This window comes from Notamacropus eugenii, chromosome 5 (genome assembly GCF_028372415.1).
Source record: "Notamacropus eugenii isolate mMacEug1 chromosome 5, mMacEug1.pri_v2, whole genome shotgun sequence".
Classification (NCBI taxonomy): domain Eukaryota; kingdom Metazoa; phylum Chordata; class Mammalia; order Diprotodontia; family Macropodidae; genus Notamacropus; species Notamacropus eugenii.
Genome location: NC_092876.1, coordinates 254,687,449 through 254,710,543, shown reverse-complemented (window position 1 = coordinate 254,710,543; position 23,095 = coordinate 254,687,449). Strand labels below are relative to the sequence as shown.

Genomic DNA, 23,095 nt, shown 5'->3' with positions numbered 1-23,095 from the left:
CTAAATTCTAAAATTTCTAGTTATCTAATTTCTTTCTAGTAGGAGCCAGGAATCTCATTATTAGTGTTAGCAAATACAAACAACATTGAGTCCATATTATTTCAATTGCATTCAGTTCCTAAGGGAAATGTTAGAAAACCCATGGTAACATCTAGAAATAGAATATAATGTAATTCCCTCAACTTCAATTACCCTGAAGTAAGTTTTCTCTTTTTAATGCCATTTTGCCTTTTAAAGAAAAATATGAAGACTGTCTAGTGTAATCAATGGATGAACTATTGTAATTCCATGACAATTCTAAGTTCCTACATTTTAATGTATTTTACATGAAGTTTTTCTACCCCAACACAAGAACACTATTATATTAGGACATTAGAGAGAGAATGTGAATAGTCATAGTAAAGAAGTTCTGAGTTCAGATCTAGCCACTGGCATTTACTAGCCAAATGCTTCCGGACAAGTTTAACCCCTCTGGGCTTCAGGCAATTCTCTGAGACTATATTGTCTTACAGATAGGTTCTAGCATATGTAGATGAGCAAGTTATGATGATAATAACAGCAACATAATATCAAAATTCACCATGGTGAAGTAGTGAACCAGAGAGGTGATTCACATATACATTTCCAATCTGCAGCAACACTACTTTCAAAAATTTTAATCTACAAAGGTTTTCCTACGTATATGAACTCAGTTAATTTTGGTTGCTAAATTTATGTTGTATTATAAGTTTATAGCTTCCTTTGTGAAGTTTGCATTTGAATCCCTAATATTTTGCACTAAATATACCTTGCTCTACCAATTTTTCCTACAAGGTTAAAAGTGATGTTTATTATCTTTTGAGACTTTCATTGTTTCTAAAAATATCACAGCTATTGTTGTTGAGTTGTATCTAACTGTGATCTCATTTTACGTTTCCTTGTCAAAGATACTGAAATGGTTTGCCATTTCTTTCTCCAGCTCAAGTTACAGATGAAGAAATTGAGTCAAACAGGGTTAGGTGAATTGTCTTGAATCATATAGCAGGTTCTAAAAGAATAATCGAAGGATAAAGTTGTGAAGAGAGAATCTATAATTTTAACTCTTGCATTGTAATCAGTTTCCCTGCATGCACAGACTGGGTCTCTACATTTTATAGCAAGAACCAGTTTGGTTGAAAGATTTGGTTATTTCAAATTCCTACCAAATAAAAGTTCTAAGTGACAGAATCCTAGAGGACTAGTTCTCCTGGATCACACATTTTGAGGTTTGTGAATTGGACCCTTCCACCCAAAACTTTTCATTAGATCAGTTCATATGTGCATATAAATTCAAGAAGATGGAAGACATCTTGAGAGTTATATCGCAGTTTTTACTCAAGGAAATGGCTAATATCTCCAGGTCAGATCATAGAATCATAGATTTATAGGTAAAAATGAGCTTTGAAATCAACTGACCTAGTCCAAACTCTGAATTTCAAAGATGAGCAACCTGAGCCCCAGAGTGATAAAATTCCTTCCTCAAGATATCATAGGAAATGTCAGGATCCAAATATTGGTCTGCTTAGTGCGAGATTAAATCTTGTACTTTTCCCAAAGAAATAATCAATATGTGTTCTCTTCAGAACCTCCAGAGATTAGAAAATACTACCATTTTCCTTTTTTTTGTTTTAGCTTTACCCTATTACCATCATATTTACCCTTCTTATAGATCGAAAATTGTTTCTTAACAGGGTGGACTGATAAATGATTAACAACTAGCACCCCAAAGAGGGGAAAGGGTGGGGGAAGACAGATTTTTATTTATCTGCATTATTAGCATTTTTTGCATCACTTTCTTAATCAACAAAACAATAAGTCAAACCCTGCAAATTTAAAACTAGAGCTTGTATGAGCTGGCTCTAGCACACTAGCACTTGGTCCAAGTAAAGTTTTTCTGCTTTGACTTGAGCCAGTTGTTATCATTCAACAGGCTAGCCCTATTCTTGAGCTGGAAGGCAGAAATCAAGCCATTCCTTAGTCTTCCAGAGACTAAACAATGTCACTTCACCAGAGAACTTTATTCTTTTGTGGAAACATTTATTTTTAAAGAATTACAAACACTATGGAGATCACATTCCAGGATAAACTTAATTTTGACTGCTATTGCATTGTAGGGGCTAAATACTAGCTGAGGTTATTTTTTATTAGCTACTAAATCTTTGGGGAACAGAAATCTGCCTTCAAGTCAAAAATAAATCTTGAAATAAGAGTTTATTTAGTTTCTTTGCAGGTATCAAGGGAGATTTATAAAAATTGTATCAGCCCCAGCAATCATTTAATATAATCAGACATAAGATTTCAGGATGATATCGTTAAATAACTAATAAAACTCAGGAAGGTCTGTTCTAGTAGTCTAATGGGAATACACAATCATTAAGTCAGAAACAATTGTATTGACATATGTATCCTTTGCCTGGACTTTTGCACAACTTCTTGAAATTAATTTGTGAATTTTGGAAAGTGTTAGTTTCTTAGAACTGCTTCCAGTCCTACCATTATGTGGTAGATCAGATGGAAATATGATCGTGTTCCATCTGCTGTCTTTATGCAACGTGGAAAGCTTTATCTTTTTTTTCCTCAACAGAAATTATCTCAGAAACATCTTAATGCCTTACAAGCCTTGCTCCGGAAGACCTCCTTACTTATACTCTCTTCAGAAATAGCAAGGTATCTATTGGGAATGCCCACAGTGTGCTAGGAGTTGCATTCAGTTTGAAACAAACAGCAAAGCTGTAACTACTAACTCTTATAATCAATCCCACATGGAAAGTTTCTTTGTTTTTAGAGGGACCAGCAATCAGCAAAAAATGATTCTTTAAAACATTTCATGTATTAATCAGTGATCTAAATTATGCTCTCAGAACAGAATATTCAGCCTTGTATTTATTTTGAAAAATGAAAAGGCATAAGCACATTTAGTTGGGTATCATGAAAGCCATTGCTATGTATTCATGCTACTCTGGCGACTTCTCTATAGAATGAGAACTCAAATAGTATACTTAACTTCAATCACTGTCCAACTGACACACACCACTCAATTTCCAGTTATTACTACAGAAAGGACTAATATAAATATTTTTCATGTATGAATTCTTTATCTTTAGTGTCTTTGGCAAATTGATGTAAAAAATGGTATTTCTGAGTCAAACAGTATATATGCACAGTTCAGAAATTTGGTAGTTGTTAGTTCCTCTCCATAAATGCTAAACCAATTTATACCTTCATATCATTTTTCTTTTTTGTCTGTTTTATTAGTTGGAAAGTTGTGAGGTGGCATCTCAGAAATGCTTTAATTTATGTTTTTTTTTCTTATTATTACTCATTTGGAGCATTTTATACACTATAATCATTTCTAGATTGAATTTCTTCAGAAAATTTCCCATTTATATCCCTTAACCATTATAAATTAAGAAATGGTTCTTATAAATTTAAATCAATTCCTCATATATCTTGAAATGAAACTTTTTCTTGGAAACTTGATACAAAGATTTTTTCCCCCATAGTTTTGTGCTTCCCTTCTAATTTTAATTAAAGTGATTTGTTTGTGGAAAATATTTCAAACATATGCAATTAAAATTGTCTTATCATCTGTGATGTTCTTTATTTCTTGTTTGCCCTTAAACTGTTCATTTTTCCATATATCTAAAAAGTATTTTTTTCTTACTTTGCTAGTGATGTTACCTTTATGTCTAAATGATATATCTATGTGGAGTTTCTTTTGGAATATATGATACAGGATGTTAGACTATACCTAGTATCTTCTAGATTACTCTCAAGTTTTCAAATATGCACATGCGGGCACACATGTAGATACATACATGCATATATATATGTACATATATATATGCGAGATATTGAGTTATACCCCAGTGACTTGGTTTTTCTTGGTATTTTTCAAACACTAGTCTACTGTGTCCATTAACTTCTCTTTGTTATATACCTAATATATTCCATGCAACGCCTTCTCTTTTTCTGAGTCAGCACAAAATCATCTGAGTAATGACTATCTTGTAGTATAGTTTGATATCTGTTACTACCAGTTGCTCTCTTTCCCACTTTTTAAAAAATCATTGCTCTTGAGATTCTTGACTCTTTGTACCTCTAAATGAATATATTTTCTAGTTATCTGATGGAATTCTTGGTTAATTTGAGGCTTATGTCAGCAAATAAGTAAATAAGTTTAGGCAGTATCACTATTTTTTAAATGGCTTGGGTTATGAAAGAGTAATTAATAATTATTAGGTCTGTTTTTGTTTCCACGAACAGTGATTGTTAGCTACATTCCTGCAGATCTTTTGTGTATCTTTGCAGACAGATATCCAAATATTTTATAGTTTGTAGTTATTTAAATGGAATATTTCCACTGTCTTTTGTGTTTTATTGATAATAAACAAAAATACTGATTTTTGCATGGATTTCTTTTGTGTCCAACTTTCCTGCTATTGTTGCTTCAATTATTTTTTTCAGTTTCCTGAGTACATCATCAGATCATCCACAAGAGTGATCTTTTTGTTTCTTTGCTTACGCTTATTTTCTCAATTTCTTTTCCTTTTTTTTCTTATTCTAGTTAACATTTCTAGCACTGTATCAAACAGTAGTGTTCACAATGGACATTCTTACTTTATACCAGATCTTACTGAAAAAGAGTCTAGTTTAAACTGATTACAAATAATGCTGGCTCTTTGGGTTTAGATTGAGGAAAATTCTATTGGTTCTTTTATTTTAGTGTTTTTTTTTTTAAGAGTAACGGGTTTTCATCTTGTCAAAATCTTGTTCTCTATTGTTAAAATGATCTGATTTTTTTCTTATTGATATATTCTATTATGTTAATGATTTTTCAAATATTGAAACCCTTCATTCCTAATATAAATCCAACATGGTTATAGTGTATTACCTTTGTGATATGTTACAATAGTCTCCTTACTAATATTTGGTTTAATACTTTTGTAAGTGTATGTTAGGGATATTAATCTATAGTGTTCTTTTTCTATTTTCATTCTCCCTGACTCAGTTATCAAGAACATAATTTTCATCGTAGAAAGGAATTAATAGGAACTCTTTATTCTCTTTATTCCAAATTTTATGTAATATAGAAAATTTCTTTTAAGGTTAGAAAAATTAATTCGAAAATACAGCTGGTTATGAAAAATTTTGGGGGGTGAATTACTTATAGCTTGTTTATTTTCTTTTGCTGCGCTTGGGTTATTAAGTATTTTAAATTCAATTAATCTGGGCATTTTATCTCAATTTCCATGTCATCTCTTTCCGTATATCTGTTTATCCAACCATCTATTATTTATCAATATGTAAATTACCATGGATTTCATTTAGTTTATTGCTTTTATAGATATATAATTGGACAAAAGATTTTCTCACAATTTCCTTTGTTCTTTATTTGTTGTAAACTATTTCTTTTCATTAATAATAGTTTGCATTTCCTCCTTTTAAAAAGAAAAACAAGTAATATTTTATTTTATTGTTCAATAAACAGCTGCTTATTTATCAATTCACATTTCTAATTTCAATTTTGTTTATCTCTGATTTTTCACATTTCTCAGTTTTTAAGTGGGCTTTTAAAAATTGTTTTCTTGTGTGTGCCCATCTTTTTTTTAAATTACATTAATCATTGATTGGTCCTTTCTTTTGCTGAAAATATTTAGAGATATAAATGTAGGAGTTTAGAGACATAAATGTAAGGAGTTTTTTTGACTGTATCCCCCAAATTTTATTATGTTATCTCATTGTTCTTTTTTAAAATAAAAGTATTGTTTGCTTCTATGGTATGCTTTGATTCACCCATTCTTTAGAATTAAGTTAGTCTTCAAGCAATATTTAATCTTTTTAAAATTGTTATTGAATTATGATCAGTAAAAGATATGATTGACCCTTCCTTCCTTCCTTCCTTCCTTCCTTCCTTCCTTCCTTCCTTCCTTCCTTCCTTCCTTCCTTCCTTCCTTCCTTCCTTCCTTCCTTCCTCCTTCCCTTTCTCCCTCCTTTCTACCAATTCTGATAAAAGTGAGATTCAAATATCCCTTACTCCCTTATCTTGGCTATATGAAGTTTCCCTACCCTTTCTATTCCTTTCTACCATTATGTAGTCCATTTCCTCTTCATTTTCTTCTCACAATATATTAAATCATAACAAAACCACTCCAAGGTGCTTTGTATTACTGAACTCCATATATGATGATTGATGATATGAAGGTTCTGTGGAGAAAAATTTTATCCTTTTGCCCTATTAGAATGTCAAAATTTCATCCTTGTTTAGTTCTTTATGATAACTGTTTCATTTTTACCTTTTCTATGTTTCTTTTGACTCATGCTTTCTGTATAAAGCTTTTTGCTTACCTCTAATGTTTCCCTTTGTTTTTTCCCCATTGTTACTTTGAGGTTCAGCTTGTTGCTGTTTTGACACTGTTATCTTCTTCTGTTTGGGTCTGGTCTTCCCTATCAATAGAGTTGCTTTTTAGAATTTTGCTCTCTTTTTATTTTTTGCTCATTTTTTCCTTCCTATTTCTGAACCTTAAGCTTCATGTTCAAGTTAGCTTCTGTTCCTGGGACTAGGGGGCAATGAACCAAACCTCTAATGTTTTTGCATTACTATTTTCAGAACTAATTGTGTTTTTTTTTTATTTTAGAAATTTACATGATAAAGTCCTCATTTCTAAAATATATAGAGAACTGAGTCAAATATGCAAAAATACAAGTCATTCCCCAATTGATAAATGGTCAAAGGATATGAACAGGCAATTTTCAGAGGAAGAAATTAAAGCTATCTATAGTCATATGAAAAAATGCTCTAATTCGCTATTGATTAAAGAGATGCAAATCAAAACAACTCTGAAGTACCACATCATACCTATCAGATTGGCTGACATGACAAAACAGGGAGATGATAAATGTTGGAAAAGATGTGGAAGAGTTGGAACACTAAATCGTTGGTGGAGCTGTGAGCTGATCCAACCATTCTGAAAAGCAACTTAGAACTGTGCCCAAAGAGCTACAAAAATGTGCATACCCTTTGACCCAGTAATACTGCTTCTAGGACTGTATCCCAAAGGGATCCTAAAAATGGGGAAAAGGTCCATATGTATAAAAATATTTATAGTAGCTCTTTTTGTAGTGGCCAAAAACTTGAAATTGAAGGAATGCCCATCAATTGGGGAATGGCTGAACAAGTTGTGGTATATGAATGTAATGGAATACTATTGTGCTATAAGAAATGATGAATAGGCAGACTTCAGAAAAACATGGGAAGACTTATATGAATGGACGCTGAGTGAAATGAGCAGAACCAAGAGAACATTTTACAAAGTAATAGCCACAGGGTGAGAGGACTATTTCTGATATACAGCCCTTCACAGCAATGCAAGGATGTAAAACAATCCCACTTGATGCAAAATGCTATCCACATTCAGAGAAAGAACTATGGAATTAGAATGCAGAATGAAGCAAACTATTTCTTTTGAGTTATGTTGTGTTTTGTTTTGATTTTTTTCATGGTTTCTCCCATTCACTTTAATTCTTTTATTTTTTTATTTTTCATTTTTAATGCAGTTCATATCACATAAAAGTTTCAACTTTTGGTCAGGTGATACTTATTTTAAACCATTTACAATATAGACCACAAATTTTTTTTTAACATTAACCAACTGAGATAAAAATAATAACTATGTATGCTAACTTCATAAGCCCTTGACCTAATTGTCTCCACACTGTTACTAAGAGTTAAAGGACCCTAACTTCTTGTTGATGGTCTAAAGTCCTAAGCCTAATAGCTTAATTTTAGACTTAACCTCAGATCTTCCCCTACCAACAATCTATAATTTAATGAATCTGGTATTAAGCTTATAAACCTTTTGACTATAGGAAATTGCACTAAGAGTAGGGACATCTCAGGGAAACAATATCTCCCCAACTTCATGTCAGTTCCAGGCAGGAGTAGATTGTCAGCTTCCATTCAGTGAAGCTTACAGTCTGCTAGGTGTCAGTGGGGAAATTGAGTCAGGAGACTCCTACCTCAGCCCAGGCTGAACAGCTGCTCTCCCACCCTTCCCATGAGATTACCTTTTGCAGATCACACCAGCATTTCACAGGCTTACTGGCATCATGGACTGGAGACTCAGACTGCCTTTCTTGCTATCCATACCTGGAGTTAGACTCAGAAAAGAGTCAGTTAATAGTCCCATAGCATCTTAAAATAGCAAGTTCCAATAACCAGGTTTCAAATATGACTATAATTTCACATTGGCTAAGGAACAGCTTTTGAGGCAAATCTCAAATGGCTTACATGCCTTTCCATACTTGTTCTAGTTCCTGCTTAAATAACAATCATAAAATCAAATTTACCATTAAAACCTTAACTTTTCCATCAATGCCAAATTTTACCCAAAGTTACCTGCCTCTGGGTAACTTAGACTAAAATTCCTTTCCCCAAACTAAAGATATCTCTGATTTAGTCTCAGTAATTAATTTAATCAATTGTTTTAATACTAATTGCTTTTACATCACTTTGTAACATTTCCAATTTTTCTCCCCATCTCTCCCCTCCCCCACCCCCAATACCTTGCATTCTGATTATCACTTCCCTCAATGAGTCCTCTCTTCTATCACACCCTACCCTTCCCTTATCGCCATCTTCTCTCTTTTCTTGTAGGGCAAGATAAATTTCTATACTCCATTACCTGTGTTTCTTATTTCCTGGTTATATGCAATAATAATTCTCAACATTCTTTTCTAATACTTTGAATTCCAACTTCTCTCCTCCCTCCCTCCCTACCCATCTCCACTGAGAAGGCAAGCAATTTAATTCAGACTAACTATGTGTTATTTTTCAAAAGACTTCCATAATAATCATTATGTAATACTAACTATATTGTCTTCTATCCCACTCTATCCCCTCTTATTTTTTATTCCCTCATTTGACCTTGTCCCTTCCCCAAAGTGTCTATTTCTAGTTACTCTCTTCTGCCATTTGCCCTCCTTCCTGTCATTCCCCTCACCCTACTTGACACCTCCTCGCCTTCTTTCCTGTAGTATAAGATGGATTTTCATAACAAATTTAGTGAGCATATTATTCCCTCCTTAAGCCATATGTGGAGAGAGTAGCTTCACTTTTCCTCTCTCCCCTTTTCCCTTCTCTCCTCCATTGAACAAGATTTTTCTTTATTTCTTTTATGAGTTATAGCCTACCCCATTCCATTTCTCCCTTTCTCCTCCTAGTATTTTCTTCCCTCACCCTTTAATTTTTATTTTATATTTTTTGTGGATATCATCTCTTCTGATTCAACACAGCCTATATTTTCTGTCTATATATATGTATGTGTGTGTGTGTGTGTGTGTGTATGTACAATCCCTCCACCAACCAAAATACCGAGAAAAGTCTCAAGAGTTATAAATATTTTCTTTCAATGTAGGAATGTAAATAGTTCAGCTTTAGAAAGTCTTCTATGATTTTTCTTTTCTGTTTACCTTTTCATGCTTCTCTTGATCCTTGTGTTTGAAGGTCAATTTTCTCTTCAGTTCTGTTCTTTCATCATAAATGATTGAAAGTCCTCGATATCATTGAATGACCATTTATTCCCTTGAAGTATTATACTCAGTTTTGCTTGGTAGGTAATTCTTGGTTTTAATCCCAGTTCCTTTGACTTCTGGAATATCCTATTCCAACCCCTTTGATCCCTTAATATTGAAGCTGCCAGATCCTGTGTTATCCTGATTGTATTTCCACAGTACTCAAATTGTTTCTTTCTAGCTGCTTGCAGTATTTTCTCCTTGAAATGGGAACTCTGAAATTTGGCCACAATATTCCTAGGAGTTTCTCTTTTAAGGTCTCTTTCAGGAGGTGACTGGTGGATTCTTTCAATATTTATTTTGCCCTCTGGTTCTAGAATATCAGGACAGTTTTCCTTGATAATTTCATGGAACATAATGTCTAGGCTCTTTTTTTCATCATGGCTTGTAGAGGGCCGAGCTCTGGACCATGGCCCCCTGGTGAGCCCAGAGACGGGGGTGAGAACCCGCCTTCGGGTGCTGGGAACGCCCCTTCTGGAGCTGAGCTCTGCCTCCAGGGTGGAACATGGGAGGAGCTATGGCAGGGTATATAAGGGGGAACACGGGAAGGTCGGGAGGATTTGGGGTAAGCAATAAAGTGCAGTAAGCAGCTCCTCCAGTGCACTGTTTGGTCATTCCCCTCCCCCACAGGAGGGGGCCGGAACCGTTGGAAGACCGGTATGGCAGTTGGGGCAGTTGGAGAGGTAAGCTCCAGGCGACAGCTCAGGGCAGGCCCTGAGCAATGGCTTTCAGGTAGTCCCATCATTTTTAAATTGTCTCTCCTGAATCTATTTTCCAGGTCAGTTGTTTTTCCAATGAGATGTTTCAAATTCTATTTTTTCAAACTTTCAGTTTTATTTTTTAACTGCTTGGTTTATCTCATAGTCATTCATTTTCCTGTCTTTCAGAGAACTATTTTGCTCAGTGAGCTTTTGAACCTTCTCCTCCATTTGGCCAATTCTGCTTTTTAATGCCTCCTTCTCATCATTGGCTTTTTGGACCTCTTTTTCCAATTGAGTTAGCCTGTTTTTAAAGGTGTTATTATCCTCAGCATTTTTTTGGTTCTCCTTCAGTAAGCTGTTACTTTGCTTTTCAAGATCTTCCATTGCCTGAGCCTGGTTTAAGTTCACTTTGGAGGCTCTAGAGGCAGGAGTCTTAACTTCCTATGACAGTAAGCCTTGTTCTTCCTCATCTGAAAGAATGGGAGGAGACACCTGTTCACCAAGAAAGTAACCTTCTATGGTATTATTTTTTCCCCCTTTTTGGGGCATTTTCCCGGCCAGTTACTTGGCTTCTGAATCCCTTGCCAAGAGATTAGACTTAGCTGCTGGGTTTCCCTGGGCTTTGGGTGGGGTCAGGGCCATCACTCACGGCTGGGATTTAGATCAGCTGCTCCCTACCACCAGAGGCTTTAAACTGAGCTGCCTAGACAATGGACCCAGGTTCCTTCCTGGCCACTGCAGCTCCCTGCAGTCTGCTGCTGTGGCTATTATTGCTGGAGGATCCCCTCCCGTTCTTGCTCAACTGGGAAAGCCCTCCCACACTGACCTTTGGAGCTTTCTTTGTCTCTTGTGGGTTGAGGTATCTGGGACCCTCCCTGCGGGGGATTCTGCCCTGGAGACTTGTTAAAGTCCTGTTCCTCCCTGTACTGCATGGCCAGGACTGGGCTCCACTCTGCTCAGTGTCCTGTGAGATAGACCTTTTCTGTTGGCCTTCCAGGTTACCTTTGGCTGTAAACCTCTTTTGTTCTGTTTTTCTATGGCTTCTGCTGCTCTAGACTTAGTTGAGAGTCATTTTTTACAGGTATTTTGTGGGCTGTGGGGGAAGTGCTAGAGTATATGCGTCTTTCTACTCCACTATCTTGGCTCCATCCCCCATTTTAACTCTTCTGTACAACATGACTAATGTGAAAATGTATTTAATAAGAGTGTATGTGTAGACTGCATGACATCTCAGGGAGAGAGAGGGAGAAAATTTAAAATTTATGGAAGTGATTGTTGAAAATTGAAAACAAATAAATTAATTTTAAAAATATAAAAAAAGAAAAGAAAAGAAAAACAAATAAAAAAAAGTTTATAGTACTTTCAGGGTGGTGTGTACCTAGGAGAGGTGTGATCACTGCTCTCCTGGTCTGCACTCTGATCCTTACCCAGGGAAGGGCACCTGATCCCTTATAGCCAGGAACATTATTGTTCCTTGGGGCCCCTACTCCCTTGTGATTTACCATCTTCCTTTTGCACTGAAAGTGGGACCTGAAAGTACCTATGGGCAACAGAGTTGCCAAATTGTGCCCTGTCTGTGCCAAGTACTGATGTAGGGCTCCCCTAAGAAATGTCTTTCTTACCAGTTGCCAGATTCCCTTACCACATCTGGGTTGAGAGCTCCTGACAGTTGCTGCTGCTGCTGCTGTCACCACTTCTAATGCCCATGATTGGTATTTCAACTGTATGGGCTCCTCATCCCAGCATCACATACTTCTCCATCTTACCTCCTAAGTTGTCTTGGCCTGGAAAAATCTCTCACCTCAAACTTTTGTTGGTTCTACTTCCCCAGAATTCAGTTTAATGCACAATTTTAGCATGATTTAGAGGGGAATGTTAGGAGAATTCATTTGTAGCACTTCCTCTTCCCTGCCATCTTGTCTGCATTTGTTTGGATTTCTCAAGTATGATTTAGCCCAGTGTTCTTTCCAGGTCTTTATTACAGTAGTTATGGGAAAGAGCTTACTTTAAAACTTCCACTTCCACCTCTGTATTTTCTAGATTTTTTCCAACACTCAGCTTCAGTTATATTATTATTGTAATCCTTTCTATTTTCATTATTAGAGTCATCAAATTATTTTTCTCATTTTGCTTTCTTCATTTGCAGCAGTTCATAGAATTCTTCTCTGGGTTCCTTTATTCACCTAATTTATCATTCTGATGGCACTGTGATATTCTATGTACTATAATTTGTTGGTCCAGTCACGAATGAAGCTCAATTTCAGAATGTTTGATGAGTGTCCTTATTGGAGAAGCCTTTTTGCTGGCAGTTCTACAGTATCCCAGCTTTCTGAGTGAGAATGAGTTGTTAGGTTTATGACAAACATGCTCTTGTCATTAATAATAGGGAGAAGAAAGCATGAAGCCAGTAGAAATCTACAGTATGGGGTTAGAAATATTGTTCAAATTCATGAAAACAAGATTACTAATGATTTCTTCGTCATGATTCTTTATTTTCTATTGCTACTTATTTCCAAAAAGTGTTTTCTGCCTGTCAAGCATGTTATTATTTTTGACTTGCCGAATCATCATCTTCCTTTAAGGCTCAAGTGAGGTAGTACTCTTACCAGTTAAGCCTCATTCTTCCTCCTATAATACTCCTCATCCTACTCTACTTGTTACAGATATACCCTTGTCAGTTTTCCTTGTAGCATGTTCATTTTTGAATATGTTTTCACTCCAATAGAAACTAGTCTTTCTAAGGGCAAGGGGCTGTATCATTTCTTGCCTTTACTTCTCTAGAATCCAATCCAGTACCTTCATATTACTCTCTTGTTAAATATTTATTGAATACTTTTGAAACAATATATCTATATCCATTCATCTATCTATCCATCTGCCTATCTAACTATCCATCTATCATCTAGTATCTGTAGCTATTTACTAATTAACAAAAGTGTGCAATGACCTTATATTATCACAATAATATTTTAATACATTATTTGAAAACACGGAATAACAAAACTTTTGATCAGAACGGAACTTTAGAAGTTGATTATTGAGTTCATTTTTAGTATTTGAAAAGTTGAGGAACTGAACCCAAAGAGGTTATTTACCTAGGCTATCAAAACTATTTATTAGTTGTCAAAACCAAGAGAACAACTCAGTACTTTTCTCATTATGTAGCACTGTTTCAAACAGCAGGAAAAATATTTTACTGCTGGTGAGAAGGGAATTGCTCATAATAAACACACATATTTGCACATACACATGCACATGCATGAACTTGTCCCATCCAGTGAAAGTCATTTGGCTTGTCATGTGGTTCCAGTTTAGTCAGACTATATCTACATAATTTCCATTTGTTTCAGAAATTTTTGAAACGTTGTCAAATAAGTTTGACCAGGTCTCACTCCCTATTCTCTTTCAATTTTGTACTCTCTTATTTGATATCTGGTTAGTATCTGGAAATGATTGACAGACATGACCAATCGCATTGTGGCAGCTCTTTATGAAGTATTGTGTAAATATAACACATAACCTTTAGCAGGCTTTAGACTTGATTTTCGTGATTTATTAAGGGCTTAGGGAACTATATAGGTCAGATCCACCGTACTCACAAAAAATTTGTTTGTGCTTTTACCCTTGAAAACATTTTCCCCTTGCTATTGGAGTTAGGCTCCAGATAACTGCTTTGACAAAAATGTTTGTCAATACTTCCCTGTAGACAGCATTAATGTTGCTTCTTTCTCTGCCTAAATGTGTCATGGGGAGAATCAGTTCATTTTTGGCATGGAACGTCCAACATATGACTCATTTAATCCCTTCTCACTTCTAGGATTGGACTCAGCACTTTTCTTGCAAGCCAAAGGATTCATATGAAGTAGTTTTAATGCAGGGATTTCTTGGAACTTAAAAAAAACCCCTCAATATGAATTACTGGAGGTATTAACCAGCTGTGGAAAAAAAAGACATTTATATTTTTAACCAGGAAGAATAATCAATGATGGACAATTTAAAGTAATATTAATTTAGATTCACTGAATATTAAAACTGGAAGGAACCTTAGAGACTGTTTAATAAAGCCTCTGATATTTATTGATAAATTTGACCACCAAAGAACTAGGATGAGCTGTCCAGAGTCACACAGCAGATTTGGTAAAAGATATTTTGACATCCAGTCAGATGTTTTTTCCAGTATAGAATTATGCCTCATTATATACTACATTCTAGAAGGATAAAGAAAAATGTTTATACAAGCTATTTAACTTATCACTTACAGAAAGTCATTTTCTATTTCCTCATTGCATCATGGAGGTATATTTCAATTCTTCCAGTTTTCATAAATTAATTAATTTATCTGCTTAACTTGCTATTCCTCACATGACAAACATGAGCATTTCCATATATAAAGAATAAAAAAGATTACTTATAAAACTCTGTATCTTCATCACACCTAAGTTGCATTTCTTTTCCAGATAATATAATAAATCTCATATCTGTTTTAAAGCTGTCCTGCTTACATCAGTCTACCTTTTAACCTGCTTTTTCTTCTCTGTTCATTTTTAAAAGTTAATTTTCTTTTCTTTCTTAGGGAGGTGGGCACCATTATGTTCTTTATTTCTTCTTTCACTTAATTCCCCCTCATCAAAACCAAGACTAAATCAAGTAAAAAACTTCTAACAAATAAACTTACTTATATAGAACAAATTCACATTATTTCCATGTGTAAAATGAATGTCTAAATACACACATTGAGTCCCCCACCTCTTTGTCATACAGTGGATAGCAAATTTCATCATTGGTCATTTAGTTGATTAGAGTTCTGAAATATTTCAATCTTTTTGGTTTGTGATATGATAATTATTGTATAATTTCTATTCTGGTTCTGTTCTTTTCGTACTGCATTAGTTCATAGAAGTCTTCTCTGGTTTCTGTCTTCCCTTTCATTATTTCTTATGGCACAAACTATTCTATTCTATCTATATTCTTTAACTATGCCCCAGTTGATAGATAATCACTTTGCTTCTAGTTTTTTACTACAATGAAACTACTACTACAAATATCTTTGTATATGTGGGTCTTTTCCTTCTTTCTTTGATTTCTTTGTAGTGCAAGCCTAATAGCAATACTGCACAGTCAAAGGGTGTGTACAGCTGAATGATTTTTGTAGTTTAGTTCCAGAGTGGCTGGACTAATTTTCAGCTTCACAAACATTGCATTAGTTTGTCTGTCATCCTGTAGCCCTTGTAACAATTGATATTTTACTTTAAAAATAATCTTTGCCAGTAAACTGGGAATAAAGTAGAGTCTCAAAATGTTTGAAACTGGCATTTCAGTAATAGTAATTTGGTGTCTTTTTCATATGGTTGTTTGCAGTTTGGTTTTTATTCCTTGGAGAATTGCTTATTCATACCCTTTGGTCATTCATCTGTTGAGAAATTAATTTTATTCTTACATATTCCAATCAGTTTCTTAAGAATCTTGGATAAAAAACTTTTTATCCAAGAAACTACCTGATAATATTTCCCCCAGGTACTTCCTTTCTGTTCTTAAGTGCATTGATTTTGTTTGGGCAAAAAAGTTTCAATTATATGTAATCAAAATTATTCATTTATGATTCCATCCCCCCACTTTTTTTATTATGAAATCATCCTTTAACCATAGTTGCTAAAAATATCTCCTTTATCACTCCTGTAATTTGTTTATGATGTAACCCTTTATAATCTTAGGTATTCACTTAGAACTTATTTTGCTATATATTATGACATGTTGGCCTACGCCTCATTTCTATCAAGTTTTCTCAGTAGTTATTTTGAATGATGAGTCCTTATGTTGGTAGTTAGGATTGTGGAATTTATTAAATACAGTTGTTGTCACATTACAAATCAAGGTAAAGTTAGGCAATGAAGTTCTGAGAAGGTTTCCTTTATTAACAAGACAAGCATTTCCCAATAAAAGTGGTCAATGAATCTTCAGCAGTCAAAACCCAGAGTTAGGGATGATCAGATTTTTTATAGTGATTAACAAGATAATAGAACAAAATCTCAGTCACCATAGGTATGTCTTCTCATTGGCTAAACATTTCAATGAGGAAGTGTCATCTCAGTTCCTCCCTGTTAAAGATTGGGAGGTGAGATCAGTTATCAAGTAGTGGGAATAGTCCTCAGGTGATATGATTAGTCTGCAGGCAATGGGAGTTGCTACAATAGTTTAGATTGATGAGCATTACCTTGTGGTGAATTTCCCTAGAATGGGTGTTGTGGGTGATGTTACAAAGGTGGAGGTACAAGTCATAAGTACAGAATCGTGACTAAAAGATCCCAGGTTACCTGAATCACAAGAATAAAATTATGATTCAAGTGACTTGAGGTTATCTGAGTACACTTACAAGGATAAAACATTTAGACACAAAGGGAAGGAAAATTTAAATCTATGCTGGCATGAATAAGAAACAATTAAAAACCAATTTTCAGTTCCACACAATGTTAATTTGTTCATTTTCTTCATATGCACTATATCTAATCTTTTCCATTGATCAACCCCTTTCTTTTTAAACCATTATTAAATTATTTTGATTATTCCTGGTTTGTAGGTTACTTTTAGAAGGAACATTGCTAAATCCTTTTTCTTTCCAATTTTGTCTTCCATTATTTTCTTTAAGAATTTTTAAAATTTTCTTCTTATTTCTTCAAAGGACTTTTGTCATTGTTTTTATTTGGTCCATAAAATAATTTGTTATTAGTTTATTTGGTATGACTGAATAAATTGATTTAGGTGGCATTCCATTTGTTATAATATTGCCATAGTCAAACTTTGAACTATTAATATTTCTCTAATTATTAACATAAATCTTTATGTCTATTAAAATGTTCTGTAGTCATGTGTATGTAGTTCCAGTATGTATCTTGGTAGGTGGACACTCATATATTCTGCATATTCTATAGTTATTTTGAATGGATTTTCTCTTTTATCTTTTCCTCTTAGATTTTGTTGATAAGATACAGAAAAAACTTCTGATCTATGTGATTTTATTTTATATCCTACTATTGTGCTGAATTTATTTTAGATATTTCTGGTTGAATGTCTAGAGTTCTCCATATACAGCAGGGTAGCTAGGCAGTGCAGTGGGTGGAGCTCTGGGATTGGAATTAGAAAGACTCATCTTTCTCAGTTCAAATCTGGGCTCAGATACTTACTACCTATATCCTGAGTAAGTCATTTGATTTTGTTTGCCTCAGTTCCTCATCTATAAAATGAACTAGAGAAAGAAATGGCAAACCACTCAAGTTTCTTTGCCAAGAAAATGCCAAAATGAGGCTATGAAGAGATAGACAGAACTGAAATGATTGAACAACAATAGCAAAAACAAATAGAACATCCCATCTGCTAATGGTACATTTTGTTTCCTTTTTATCTTATTCCTTTCATTTATTTTTTATTATTGTTATAGATAATATTTCTAGCACTATATTTATTGGTAATACATGGCCTTGCTTTTCCCTTGATCTTACTGAAAAGGTTTTTAGATTTGTTTCCATTATATATAGTGATAGAACTTGGCTTAGGGAGATGCTATTTATTATATTGAGAAAAGCTCATTTATTCCTATGATTTTTAGTGTTTTTAAAAGGAATGTGCATAATATTTTGTAAAAATCATCTTATGTGCCTATTACTATGATAACTGTTTTTAATAGTATGATCTATTATTTTTATACTTTTCCAAATCTGAGCCAATCTTGAATTCCTGGTATAAATATAATCTTCTCATACTATTTAATTGTTTCCTTATGTTGCTATCATCTTTTTGCTAATATATAATTGAATATTTTTGTGCCAATATGTATTAGGAATATTCATCTGTATCTTTCTTTATTTTTATGTTCTCTTGCTAGTTATCAAGAACAAATTTGTATCATAGAGTGAATATGGTTGCAGCACTTCTTTTATTATTTTAGAACAGAGATTATGCAGTATCAGAAATAATTTCTCTTTGAATCTTTGGAATCATTAATTTGAAAATCTATATAATCCTAGATGTTTTAATTTTAGAGTTTATTTCTTGCTTGTTTCATTTCTTTTTCTAAGGTTTTTTTGGGTTATTTCAACTCTCCATTTCTTTTTCTATAATTCAATAATTATAATTCAATAAATTAAATGGATGCATGTTTAAAATTTGTATAAAACAGGACAAAATAGTTTCTCATAATTTCTTTTGTTTTTCATTTGTTGACAAACCATTTTTTTATTTTTAATACTGTCAATTTGGTTTCTTCTCTGTCTTAATCATACTAGTTAATATTTAATCTATTTTATTAGCTTTTTAAAAACTATTTTTTTTCAATTCTATGGCTTATAATTTTGCTAATTTTTCTCTGACTTTCAGAATTGCCATTTTATATTTAGATGAAGCTCATTGGTAATTTGATTTCCTACTTTTCAAATTGAATGTACCCAATTTCATTTTTGTCCTTAAATTTGTGTAGATCTGAAGAAAATAGTTGCAGTTTTTCTTATAGTTTTGCTGTTGGCTTCTCCCTATAATTTGTTTAACTTTTCCTTTAAATATTTAGATTCTATGTAATTTGATGTATACATGTGTAGGTATGTATATATGACTGTACACATACATATTTGGTATCTATGAATGCATTCACTGATATACATATATGTAAACTAATATTCAATCTGCTATATATGATTTGTTATATGTGTATATATGTATAAATATAATATTTAGTTTAAATCCTAGTTAACAACTACAAAAATAATTTGTCCCTCTCCCTTGGGTCAAAATTAGCAATAAAATATGTCTCTAGTATTTTTGCTAAAGAAATTTAACCAAAGTATATCAATGGTCATCAAGAGGGAGTCAAAAGAGCATTGATACTGCCTCAGCTATCAAATACAACCTACTTGTCAAGCAGCAAGACATGGTAACCTGGGACAACATAGGTTCCAAATATAAACGTCTATAAAAAACAATGGGAAAGGATGGTGAAAAATTATGAGCAGGATTGTCTCATAAAATAATGAGAAACAGTAAAAGGAAAATAAATTTAAGGAGAGTTTGGTGAGGGACTCAGTGGAGCAGACTTGTTCCCAAGGAGGCTCTTAAGGGTGAAACTGAAAGAAGAACATATAGACAAAAATGGAAAAGATTGGTTAAGATTTTTATAACTCTTTGTTTAGTATTTTATTTTTCCCCTATTACATGTAAAAATAAATTTTAACATTTATGTTTTAAACTGTGAGTTGCAAATTCTCTCCCTTCCTTCCTCCTTTTCCTGTCCCCCCATGAGAAAGCAAGAAATTAAATACATGTTATATGTGTATAATTGTGCAAAACAAATTTCCATGTTAGTCATGTTGTAAAAGAAAACAGACAAAAAAACCTCAAGAAAAACAAAATAAAAAAGCATGCTTCAGTCTGTATTCAGACATCATCAGTTTTTCTTTTCTCCCCTAGGGATTCACAACTGGCCATCTTACAATATTGCTGTTACTTTGTACACCATACATATCACTTTGTATCAGCTTCTATAAGTCTTTCCAGATTTTTTCTGAGAGTTTTCTGCTCATTATTTCTTATAGCATAATAATATTCTATTAGAATCACATGCCACAATTGTACAGCCATTCCCCAATTGATGGACATCCTCTCATTTCCTAGTCCTTTGCCACCAGAAAAGAGCTGCTATAAATATTTTTGTACATGTACGTACTTTTTCTTTTTCTTTTTTTAAATCACTTTTTGGATACAGACCTAGTAGTGGTATTGCAAGGTTAAAGGGTATGCATGGTTTTATAGCCCTTTGGGCATAGTTCCAAATTGTTCTACAAAATGGTTGAATCAGGTCATAACATCACTAATAGTTCATTAATTTCTAATTTTTCCCACATGCCCTCCAACATTTGTCATTTCCTTTTTCTGTGTTAATTGGGTAATCTAATAGGTATGAGGTAGTACCTCAGAATGGTTTTAATTTGCCTTTCCTCAGTCAATAGTGAGTTATAGCATTTTTCATAGGACTATAGATACTTTAGATTACCTCGTATGAAAACAGTTCACATATTTGATCATTTATCAATTGAGGAATGGCTCTTACTTTTATACATTTGACTTAGATCTTTATATGTATGAGAAATGAGACCTTTATAAGAGAAACTTGTATCAAAACTTTTTCACGTTTATGATTGCTAACTGTATTTCCCTCCATCCTATTTCCCCCTCTGTTTATTCTGTCCTCCCTTTCCTTCTACTTTGTCCCTCCTCAAAAATGTTTTACTCCTGACTACCAACTCCCTCCAATCTGCTCTACATTCTGTCAACCCCTTCTCTTATCCACTTCCCCTCCTATTTTTCTGTAGACTAAGATAAATATCTGTACCCAATTAAGTGTGTATATTATTCCCTCTTTCAGCCAATTCTGATAAGAGTAAGGTTTACTCACTCTCTGTCCCCTGCCCTATCTTTCCCTCCACTGCAAATGCCTTTTCTTGCCCCTTTTATGTGAGATAATTTGCACCATTGTAACTTTCCCTTTCTGTTTCTCCCAGTGTATTCCTGTCTCACCCCTTAATTTTATTCTTTAAGATATTATCCCTTAATTTTCAATTCACACCTGTTCCCTCTATCTATATATACTCCTAACTGCCCCAATAATGAGAAAATTCTAAGTTACAAGTATCATCTTCCCAGGTAGGAATGTAAATAGTTTAACCTTATTAAATCCCTTATGATTTCCCTTTCCTGTTTACATTTTTTTGCTTTTCTTGAGTCTTGTATTCGAGTCATGTTTTGTATTTAGCTCTAGTCTTTTCATCAAGAATTCTTTAAAGTCCTCTATTTCATTGAGTATCCGTTTCCCCCCAGAAGGATTACATTCAATTTTGCTGACTAAGTGATTCTTGACTGTAATCCTAACTCCTTTGTCCTCTAGATTATCATATTCTAAGCTCTATGATCTTTTAAGGTAGAAGCTACAAAATCTTACATTATCCTGACTGTTGCTTCTTGATACTTGAATTGTTTTTTTTCTGGCTGTTTGTAATATTTTCTCTTTGACCTGGGAGCTCTGGAATTTGTTTGTAATATTACTTGGAGTTTTCATTTTGGGATGTCTTTCAGGAGGTGATTGGTGGATTCTTTCAATTACTATTTTAGCTTCTGGTTCTAGAATATCAGGGCAGTTTTCCTTGATAATTTCTTGAAAAATAATATCTAGGCTTCTTTTTGATCTTGGCTTTCAGGTAGTCCAACAATTTTTAAAACATCTCTCCTGGATCTATTTTCCAGGTTATTTATTTTTCCGATGAGATATTTCACATTATCTTCTACCTTTTTCATTCTTTTGGTTTTGTTTTATTGTTTCTTAATTTCTCATAAAGTCATTAACTGCCATTTGCTCAATTCTAAATTTCTAATTTTCTTCAGTGAACTTTCATACCTTCTTTTCCATTTGGCCAATTCTACTTTTTGTGAGGTAAATTTGAAACAAATACAAAAGAAGAAAACAAAAAACAAGCTTGACTACTGAAACTTAAATATGAAATAAGAAAATTTTTTTTGCCATATTCACAGCAGAAGAAAACCTATATAATAAATGATACACATTTTGTTCAGATATTTCCATCATTTCTTTACTTCCTTGCAGGTTTTATTTTGTTCTCTGTGGTGTAATTTTTGCTTTGTTCTTTTTTCCACTCTTCGTTCACCCCATGTCCCCACTCTTAGGGCTACAATTAAGCATGGACTCTCTCTCACACACACAACATATATACATTTACATAAATATCTAGAATCATAGACATATACATTCATATGTATCTATGTAAGACCATGCTGTACTTGTTTGTGCTCCATTTCTCTGAAAGTGGATAACATCTTTCTTCATAAGTCCAAGTCTCTCCATATTTTTCTAAATCCATCAACTCATCATTTCCTTCACCACAGTAACAGTCCTTGTTCTGTCTAAAGTAGTGATGGGGAACCTGTGGCCTCGAGGCCACATGTGTCCCTCTAGGTCCTGAAATGTAGCCCTTTGACTGAATCCAAACTTCACAGAACAAATCTCCTTAATAAAAGGATTTCTTCTGTAAAACTTGGACTCAGTCAAAAGGCTGCACCCAAGAACCTAGAAGGCTACCTGTGGCCTCAAGACCTCAGGTTCCCCATCCCTGGACTAGTTCCTTTAAATGTTCTAAACCTATATTGATTAACATGGCTTGTATAGTATAGTTTCCCTACCATTCTCTTTTGATTAAATCTACTTTAACTTTAACTTTGTCTGGGATCACGATTACTTCACTGTTTTTTCCCTAAAAATTTCTATTCCTGATCTTTATTTTATGTTTGTGTGTACCTCTTATTTCCTATCCCTCCTGACTCTTCTACTTTACTTCTATCTGCTACCTTGCTCTCCTATTACTTAACCTACCCCTCTCAAGAATCCCTCCCTTATTCTTCTCCCCTTTCCCCTTGCCCTCCTGTTTCTATCTGAATTAGAAGACTTTCATAGCCTTCTAAATATATATGGTGTTTCCTCTTTATCCCATTCCCATTATTCTAGACCCCCTTCTGTACCCCTATCCTATTCCCTCACCCTGATTTCTTTATAAATTTAGAAGACATTTATTCCCTTTTAAGTGGATATATTGTTCTCTGTTTAACCCACATATGATGTGTTTATCCCCCTACCCCATCCTTTCAGCCTTTGATTTTTTTCTGAAATTAGAAGACTTTTATACCTTTCTGGATATACATACATACATACATATATATATATACACACACACACACACACATATATATACACACAC

The 23,095-nt window shown here is 33.9% G+C and overlaps 1 long non-coding RNA gene across 2 annotated transcripts in view; it reads right to left on the bottom strand.

Moving 5' to 3' along the window:
- LOC140505977 (uncharacterized) overlaps window positions 1-9,576 on the bottom strand; it is a 79,290-nt gene extending 69,714 nt beyond the window's left edge. For both annotated transcript variants that reach the window (XR_011967721.1, XR_011967722.1), the window contains exons 1-2: window positions 9,490-9,576; window positions 8,086-8,167 (exon numbers count right to left, since the gene is read on the bottom strand). This is a non-coding gene — a long non-coding RNA (uncharacterized lncRNA). The remainder of the gene's footprint in view (window positions 1-8,085; window positions 8,168-9,489) is intronic.
- Between the last annotated feature and the right edge of the window lie 13,519 nt (window positions 9,577-23,095).